The sequence below is a fragment of the Oryctolagus cuniculus genome, chromosome 10 (assembly GCF_051225735.1).
Source record: "Oryctolagus cuniculus isolate XC-2025 breed Fujian yellow rabbit chromosome 10, ASM5122573v1, whole genome shotgun sequence".
Classification (NCBI taxonomy): domain Eukaryota; kingdom Metazoa; phylum Chordata; class Mammalia; order Lagomorpha; family Leporidae; genus Oryctolagus; species Oryctolagus cuniculus.
The window spans coordinates 28,507,375-28,516,387 of NC_142876.1; the positions used below are offsets into that span (position 1 = coordinate 28,507,375).

At 51.3% G+C, this 9,013-nt stretch overlaps 1 long non-coding RNA gene across 1 annotated transcript; it reads left to right on the forward strand.

The window, feature by feature from the left end:
- The first annotated feature begins 6,278 nt into the window (after positions 1 to 6,278).
- LOC149123719 (uncharacterized) lies at positions 6,279 to 8,707 on the forward strand. Its single transcript, XR_016214544.1, has 2 exons — positions 6,279 to 7,581; positions 8,395 to 8,707. It is a non-coding gene; the product is annotated as an uncharacterized LOC149123719 (long non-coding RNA).
- The last annotated feature ends 306 nt before the right edge of the window (positions 8,708 to 9,013 follow it).

Consider the following 9,013-nt stretch of genomic DNA (forward strand, 5'->3'; position numbering starts at 1 on the left):
TCCTTCCACTGGTTCACTCCCCAAATGGCCACAATGGCAGGAGCTGCGTCAATCTGAAGCCAGGAGGCAGGAACTTCTTCCAGGTCTCCCAAGCAGTTGATCCATCTTCTACTGCTTTCCCTGGCCATAGCAGAGCGCTGGATGGGAAGAGGAGCAGTCAGGACTAGAACTGGTGCCCATATGGGATGCTGGCGCTTCAGGAGGAGGATTAACCTACTACGCCATAGCACCGGCCCCTGAAATTTTTTTTTAAAGATGTATTTATTTACTTGAAAGGCAGAATGACAGAGAAAGAGATCCTCCATCCGTTGATTCACTCCTCCAAATGGCCACAACAGCTGCAGTTGGGCCGGGGTGTAACTCCAGCTGGGTCTCCCATGTGGGTGGCAGGGCCATCTTCTTTCTCAGGTGCATTAGCAGGAAGCTGGGTTGGAAGCTGAGCAGCTGGGACTGGAATCAGTGCTCAAATACGGGATGCCAGCATCACAGCATCTCAACTCGCTGTGTGACAATGTGCCAGCTTGTTAACTTTAATTACAGCATATTATGCTAATTGTTCTATTTTATTGTAATTATTGCTGTTGATCCCTTATTGTGCCTAATTGATAAATTAAATTCTATCCTAGGTATGTATCTACACATAGTTCATACATAGTTCAGTGCTATCCATTGGTTCAGGCATCCTTTGCAGTTAAGAGGGGACTAGTGTACTGTAATAGAAACACTTTTTTACTAAAAGAGAAAATAATTCAAGATTTCAATATGGTGACAACAGGATGGGGTGCTTCCAATTGTGGGGCCCTGTGCAACTGCACTAGGCACAGCCAAGGAAGCCACCCCAGCTGAGCCCAGCACTAGAGACAGCAGCAAATCAGTCCCAGGCTTTGCCAATGGAAAGCAAAGTGTAAGACCCCTCCTACCTAACACGGCTGGCCCAGGACATGATTCCACTTCCTGCTCTGGGTCTTGTTTTCCCGCCAAAGTCCTAACTTCCCTCCTACCCCCATCTGACCTTCCTCCTCCATCGATGCAAGAATCCAGTGGGAAATGCAATCTCATGGTTCCTGGATAACGCAGGTTCCTATATAATGCAGGTAATTTCACGTAATGCAACTCGGAGCCATGGAAATCAGAGTGCATATGGCACAGAGAGGTGGCCCTGTGTGCCACCGCCCTACACAGGGTGACAATTACCCGGTCTGAGAGTGTGGGAAATGCATGAGTCAGAGGTGGAAGTCTCGGATGCAGAGTGGCGCTCACCGGTCAAGTGGTGCCTCTCCTGGGAATATTTCACCCTCTGGAAGGGGCCAGAGCCCTTCATTTGCAAATGACTCAGCAAGGGAAAGCCACAAATGTTGGCTCTGTCATCTGCTCTAGGATGGCATGGCCAGCCTGCCATTTTACCAGCTTGCCATAGTCTGCCCTCGGGATTGGCAGGAGTCCCTTTGAGCTGTGGCAGGGGAAAGGTTCCAGCCCCATCAGGTGGTCTTTCCTTCCTCCATTTCCCCAGGTCTTTTTTTTTTAATGTATGAAAGATTTATTTATTTATTTGGAAATGAGAGTTACACACACACAGAGAAGGAGAGGCAGACAGAGAGAGAGAGAGAGAGGTCTTCTATCCGCTGGTTCACTCCCCAGATGGCCTCAATGGCCAGAGATGCACCCATCCAAAGCCAGAAACCAGGAGCTTCTTCCAGGTCTCCCATATGGGTGCAGGGGCCCAAGGACTTGGGCCGTCTTCTACTGCTTTCCCATAGCAGAGAGCTGGATCAGAAGTGGAGCAGCTGGGACTCGAACAGGTGCCCATATTAGACGCCAACACTGCAGGTGGGTGGCTTTACCTGCTATGCCACAGCACCAGCTCATCCTTAAATCCTTCAGAAAAAAAATGGCAGTATATATAAATACATCAGAACAAAAGATCAAAAAAAAAGATAATACCAGCTCTTAAGTAACTTTTTAATAACTTTTTTTTGCTCTTAAATGCAAAAATGTATAAATTCCTAGTGCATAGCTGCTGACTGTGTGTCAGAATAAAACAATGGAGTGGGCTGTTCCATCAGTCAAATTACCTCAGTCAGTCACATGACCTTGAACCCCAGTTCCTTCTTGTGTCAAATGGGGACAATGCTGCGTCCCAGAGGGTGTTGTGAAGACCAAAGGACCCTTGCTTGAGGAAGCCCCCAAATCCCACTCAGAGGAAGCACGCAGGTCCCAAGGGCCTAACGCTGGGCCCAGACATGGAGAGTTGGCTGGTTTGGCTGTCGCTCGTGCCACACCTCAGACCTGAAGGTCAGTGGTTGGCTGTACACTGAGAGCCAGGGGCACTTTGCAGAAACCTGCGTTCTAGTCTAGAATATTTCTATGCCCGACATCTTCCGGCAAGATACAACTACCCTATGGTTTGGAATGCCTGGCCCCAGGGTTTGATAGGCGCTGCCTTAAAGCCTGGGCAGGACTGAGAGCAAGGGTCATCACTGTGTGTGTTGGAGTTTGCTTCACACCCCCTTGGAGACAGGGGTTCAGTGCAACTCAGAATGCCCACAGCCCTTATCAGAGTACCTGGGTTCAATCCTCGATCCACTCCCAATCCCAGCTTCTTTCTCCCCCCGGGAGGCAGCAGGTGACGGTTCAAGAAGTTGGGTCCTTGCTACCCTTGTGGGAAGCCTGGATTGAGTTCCTGACTCCTAACTTCTTGTGGGCATCCGGGGAGTGAGCCAGCAGATTCTCTCTCTCTCTCTCTCTCTCTCTCTCTCTCCCCCTCTCCTTCACTCTGCCTTTCAAACAAAGAAAATAAATAAATATAATTTTACAAGTAGAATACTTTGGTATGAATGTGTAATGTATGTGTGTGAAAATTATCATTTATATTTATTTGCTCAGAATAGTTAATGTGTTCATGTGGTTATCAAATCAAAACAATATGAAGTATATTACCATGAAAGTCTTTATTCCATTCCTCTCTAGTGGTCCTAGTTCTAATCCCCTTTCCCACCTCTATCCCTAGAGGTACCTTCTTAATTTCTTATATAGCCTTCCAGATATACCTTGTGCAAATGCAAATATGAACACAAGCCCTAATTTCCCTCCACTCTCATGTACACAAAATGCAGCAAATTATTCAATCACATGTCCGTACCTTGTTCTTGTCCCTGAACCCTGTCTCTTGGGTTCTGGCCCCACCTGTTCCCAGAGAGCTTCCTGATTGGTTGATCTGAGCATCAATATTCCATTTGCCAAGTTCCACTTAACCAGCTACAGACCGGTAGGCATTTTTGTTGTTTCCTGTTGTGAGTTATCTTTAATCCACTTCCTAGGAGTGGTTAGTTAGCATTCGAAGCACTGAACTCTTGATTTCAAAAGTTAAGTCAGAGGGCTCAATGATTAACACAAGAGATGGTAAAAATAATTTCTTATTTTCTTTAAGATTTATGTACTTGAAAGACAGGCAGGAGAGAGAGAGAGAGAGAAAGAGAGAGAGAGAGAATATCTTCTACCTGCTGGTTCACTCCCCAGATGCTGCCTTGGGTGGGGCTGGGCCAGATTGGAGCCAGGTCCCTAGAACTCCATCTGAGTCTCCCATGTGGGTAGCAGAGGCCCAATCACTTGGGCCATCTTCCACTGCTTTCCCAGGTGCATTAGCAGGGAGCTGGGTTGGAAGTAGAGCAGGTGGGACTTGAACCGGTGCTCATGTGGTATGCTGGCACTACAGACGGCAGCTTTACTCACTGTGCCACGGTGCCAGCTCCAACCTGTATATTTTTTATGCTTTGGTTTGCTGACCAGTGGACAGCGCTGGGGCGTGACTGGAGGATGAAAGGGTACGGCAGGGTGGCAGTAAGCGGAGGGGACTTAGCCAGGCCTGTCTATTCCCATTCTCTGGCTCTGGGTCTTTTCCTCTGCTTGTAGCGAGGGCACCTCCTGAATGAGAGCATTAGAGCCTATTCCAGGGCAGACGGGCGGAAGCAGGTGAGAGAGCCAAGGTGCTGTGGTCTGGGATAGCACGTCCTGGACCCATCACTTGGTTTTAACTCGCCACCCCGGGGAGAAATTTCCCATATCCACTTCCCATGCCAGAAACTCCTGTGAGCACAAGACAAAGACCAACCACGCTGGCTTAGGGCATTCCCCAAAGTCACAGAACCACATCTTGTCCTAAAGTCAGAACTCAAGTAGAAAGTCAAACTAACAAAACATTACCTATGAAAATCCTTTGTCCCCCAGAATGCCCCGTATGTGGTTTGTGTGCATATAGCTATCATCAGTGGCCGCAATGGTCAAGACTTCTCAGTGAACTTCATTTCTTCTTCAAGGACCTTGGCTAAATCATCACCTGCCTGCCTGGTCACTTGCAGGCTGGCTGCACTGTCTCTGCTGTGGGTCAGGAGCCATTCAAAAGGACTCACGTGTCCACTCCACGGGTCTCGTGAGCGCTGGTCCAGCCCTGAGGAGCCCCAGTGCTGTGCACCATAAATGTGCAAGGATAGATCTGAGTTCCCACGTGGCACATGTGCTCAGGAAGCAACTTCTGTGCCTGTGGGGTAGCTGCAGAGGGGAGCCCCAAAGAGGCAAGGAGGCCAACAGGGCCTTCGACACCGACGTCCAGGGTAGGGACAGCATGATGGGGGCCTTGGAGCTGAGCAGGCAGAGAGAAAGTCAGCACGCTGTTCTCCAGGACTAGCTCTGCTAGCGATAACAGCTCTAAGAAAGCAACGAAGAAGGTTCGTGATGGGCCTGGTGGTGAAGCTGCCCACAGCCCACGGCACAGCGCCTGTGTTCAGTATCTGTCTCTGGCTGCTGACGCCAGCTTCCCGCTCGTGCAGACCCTGGGAGGCAGTGAGGCCGGCTCGAAGGACTGAGTTCCTGCCAGCCACATAAGGAGACCCAGGTGGGGCTCCCAACTTCAGCCTGTTCCAGCCCCAGCCGTTGTAAGCATTTGGAGAATGAACAGCAGATAGCAGCTCTCTGCGTGTGTGTGTGTGTGTGTGTGTGTGTACACAAGTGATTAAGGGACAGTTCTAAAGACATTCTATCCATAGGTGCTACAATGATTTATGGAGACTTAGAACTCCAAGGAAAAATGCTGATGGCACCATATTAAAGGGGGAAAAAAAAAACAGAACAAAAAAATGGGAGGTCCTGTGTTTCACAGCTGCTCTGACTGTGCAGGAACACCAGATAAGAGAGTTCACATCCAGACGGCTGTGTCACAATCATGGGGTTAAGAGTGAGCAGACTGGTTTTTTCTGTTTTCCAACTTTCTGTGATATAGTTGTACTGTTCGGATAACTTTCTGTTTTTAAAGATCTATTTATTTGAAAGTCAGAGTTATACAGAGAGAGGAGACACACACACACACACACACACACAGAGAGAGAGAGAGAGAGAGAGAGAGAATTCTTCCATCTGCTGGTTCACTCCCCAGTTGGCTGCAACAGCCGGAGCTAAGCTGATCCGAAGCCAGGAGCCAAGAGCTTCTTCCAGGTCTCCCAAGTGGGTGCAGGGGCCCAAGCACTTGGGCCATCTTCTACTGCCTTCCCAGGCCATAGCAGAGAGCTGGATCGGAAGTGGAGCAGCTGGGATTCAAACAGCACCCATATAAGATGCCGGCGTTGCAAGCAGTGGTTTTACCCACTATGCCACAGCACTGGCCCCTGGATAACTTTTTAAGAGGGTTTCTTTTTTAAAAGATTGAGTTATTTGAAAGGCAGAGTTAGAGAGAGAGAGAGAGAGACAGACAGACAGACAGAGAGACAGAGAGAGAGAGGGAAACAAGAGATATCTTCCATACACTGGTTCATTCCCCAAATGGCCACAATGGCCAGGGCTGGAACAGGCTGCAGCCAGGAGCCAGGAATTTACTTGGGACTTCCACATGGGCACAGGGGCCCAAGCATTTGGGCCATCTTCTATTGCCCTCCCAGATGCCTTAGCAGGGAGCTGGATCAGAATTGGAACAGCTGGGATTTGAGCTGGCGCCCATATCGGACGCTGGCGCTGTAGCCAGCTGCTTAACCTGTTACGCCACAGAGCCAGCCCCTGGATGATTTTTTAAAATTCTAATTGCAGGAAAGAAGTGAGACACGGATTTAGACAATAGTCACGGTTAATTCCAGATGACTTAAAGCTGCCAATTGATTTCCTTAAAATATTTTGATGAGTCTCGGTTCCGAATGCAGGCAGAGAAGCGGGTGGGAGGGAGTCCTTTAAATGAAAGTAAATGCATTGGAAGAACACGGCAGACGTTCAAGGCTGCAGCACCTCTCGGATCAGTCTGACCCGTGGCGCTTGGCGGGCAAAGGCACCCACAGGCTCTGGAAGGGGCTGTTCTCCACCTTCCTTCCCCTCCACACCTCACACGTGGAAGGGGCCTGCACTTCAGCCACATCCTGTCCCCTTAGCAGTCCCCTGGCATCCCTGGCCATTTCCAGCCCTGGTACCTGGGAGCCCCAGGAAGCGCAGAGACTGGCCGTGACCCAGAACAGTGTGGGAAGGTGCAGCCCTGGGGCCAGGCTCACACCTCTTGGAAAGTGCCTAGGACCCTGGGTCTGGGGCATCTGACTGCAGGAAGCAGAGGGACCAACCGTGAGGGCGGCATCCTGACTGGGACCGGGGAATGGGAACACTCCATGTCCCCCGCAGAGGAGCTGCCCGTGGCCTCTTTCCCATCTCTCATCCTCCCGAGAAAACCAGGACTGATGCAAATTGGGGCCTTGGGGGCATAACGTGGAACACCCCCGCAAACGGACTGCCGAACACCTGTTGCGTGCCGCACCCTGTGCAAGGTCCTAGGCCACTGCGAGAGAGGAAGCGTCTACACGGACCAACCTACGGGGACTGCCACATTCTAGCAGCCCGGGAGAGCCGAGAGAGGCTGCACAGAGGAGGCAGCACTGTCGCTCCCCCTCTTCGTGGAGGAACGACACAGAACCCTGCCTAGGCTTCCTATCCGAGTCACGGCACCATTATGTCGCTCCCCCTCTTCGTGGAGGAACGACACAGGACCCTGCGCTGTTCTTTTGTCTGCTCGGCCCTCCCCGGGTTTGCTGCTGGTTCTTCCCGGGTTGGCCACTGTCCCTTCCACCTCCGTGGAAGGGCGGTTCCCCCTGCCACCTTCCCCACTTCCGCAGGGGAGCGGCACACCGCCGGCCGGCTCTCTCGGGGGCTGCACAGGTGTTCCCTCAGGTGTTCCTCTTAGATGTTCCTGGTGCATGCCGTCTCTCTCCTCCTTTATAGTCCTCCTCCGCCAATCCCAACTCGGCTGCCCACACACCGAGCACGCTGCTCTCCTCCAATCAGGAGCAGGATCAGCTCCTGGAGGTCATCATTCAAGTTGGCAAGAGGCAGCTGCGTAGAAGCTGTTTTCTTCTCTCCCAGCGCCATATTGTGGGAGAGCAGATGCACAGAATAAGTCCTAATTCCAGCAACTCAGTCCAGTCCGGGTTGCTCCCCACACAGCACCACAGGGGTCCTGGAGGCGGATCCATCATTTGCCAGGAAGCAAAGACGAGAAGGAGAAGGACTGGGCCACGGTGCTCAGAGATGCGTTCTCGAAGCTTCTTTCACAAAACTGCAGTGACGGTGAGATTTGAGTCAGCGCCTCTCTGAGGTCACGTGCCCTACCTGGAAATCTCCCAGTACATCCTCATGTGCCCTCTGGGAACTGAAAAGGAATTTAAACTCAGGAACACCGCGTGGCCCTGGGAGGCCAAGTTAGGCCTTGAAAACAGTAAGACAGGAGATGGGACAAGAGGAGAAGATCCAGCCAGGCCTGCAGTTTGAGCAAACTTTGTTGTGGGGAGCAACTCGGACTAGACTAAGTTACTGGAATTAAGACTTATTCTATGCATCTGCTCTCCCACAATATGGCGCTGAGAGAAAGAGACCAAACGGCCTCTACGCAGCTGCCTCATCAGTTTGACAAGCTGCAGGAGCTGATCCTGCTCCTGATTGGAGGAAAGCAGCGTGCTCGGCGTGTGGGTAGCAGAGTTGGGATTGGTGGAAGAGGACTATAAAGGAGGAGAGAGACAACATGCACAGGGAACATCCGGATAACATCTGAGCAGCCCCCGAGAGAGCCGGCCGGCGGTGTGCCACTCCCCCGCGGAAGTGGGGAAGGTGGCAGGGGGAGCCGCCCTTCCACGGAGGTGGAAGGGTCGGTAGCCAACCTGGGAAGGACCAGCAGCAAACCCGGGAAGGGCCGAGCAGACGAAAGAACAGCGCAGGGTCTAGTGTTGTTCCTCCGCGAATGGGGGAGCGACACTTTGTAATGATGTGTGTGTGTGTGTGTGTGGAATGAGTCACAGCTCCACAAAGGCTTGAGTTTTTAGTCTTAGAAGGAGCAGATTTTAGCCAGAAGGTCTCTTGGTTGCATTTTACCCATGTCTCTCCCAGGACCAGAGTCCCAGTTCCCAGCGCTGACAGAGATGGAGTCGGGTGAGCATTGCAGGACAAACTGCTGAACTCTCTCTGCAAATGGGAAGCTCACAGGAATGGAGCCGGCCAGGCCACCCACCCACCTCTAAAGCCCCTTGACTCTGTGCGGCTCCATGCACAGCCGTCTGGGGCCGTGTTCAGAACGTGTCCTGAGGGCAAGGAAGTCTGGATCAGCCACAGCTGTGTTCTCACCACTCCGTGGACAAGAGCAGGTTCCACCACCTGCGAACTGCCTTGTCTATAACCCTGCCCTTCAAATAAATAATTTTTTTTAAAAAAGAAAGAACTGGTCATTGATTTTGATGTGACCCAGTAAACCCATTTCTGGGCATAGACTCCCCCCAAAAAATTGAACATGGGATCCCAAGCAGATATTTGTAGACCCATGTTTATAGCAGCAGTATTCATAATGGTTAGAAGTGGGAAACAAAACTCATGTCCATTGGCAGAGGAATGGAGAAGCAAGATGTGGCACATACATAGGGCCCAGTGTGGGGTGCAGGCCTCCCAAGCAGTGCACCAAATCCTGCCCCCCAAATCCTTCTTTGTGACCACCTGCCCTCATAATAACCCTTGT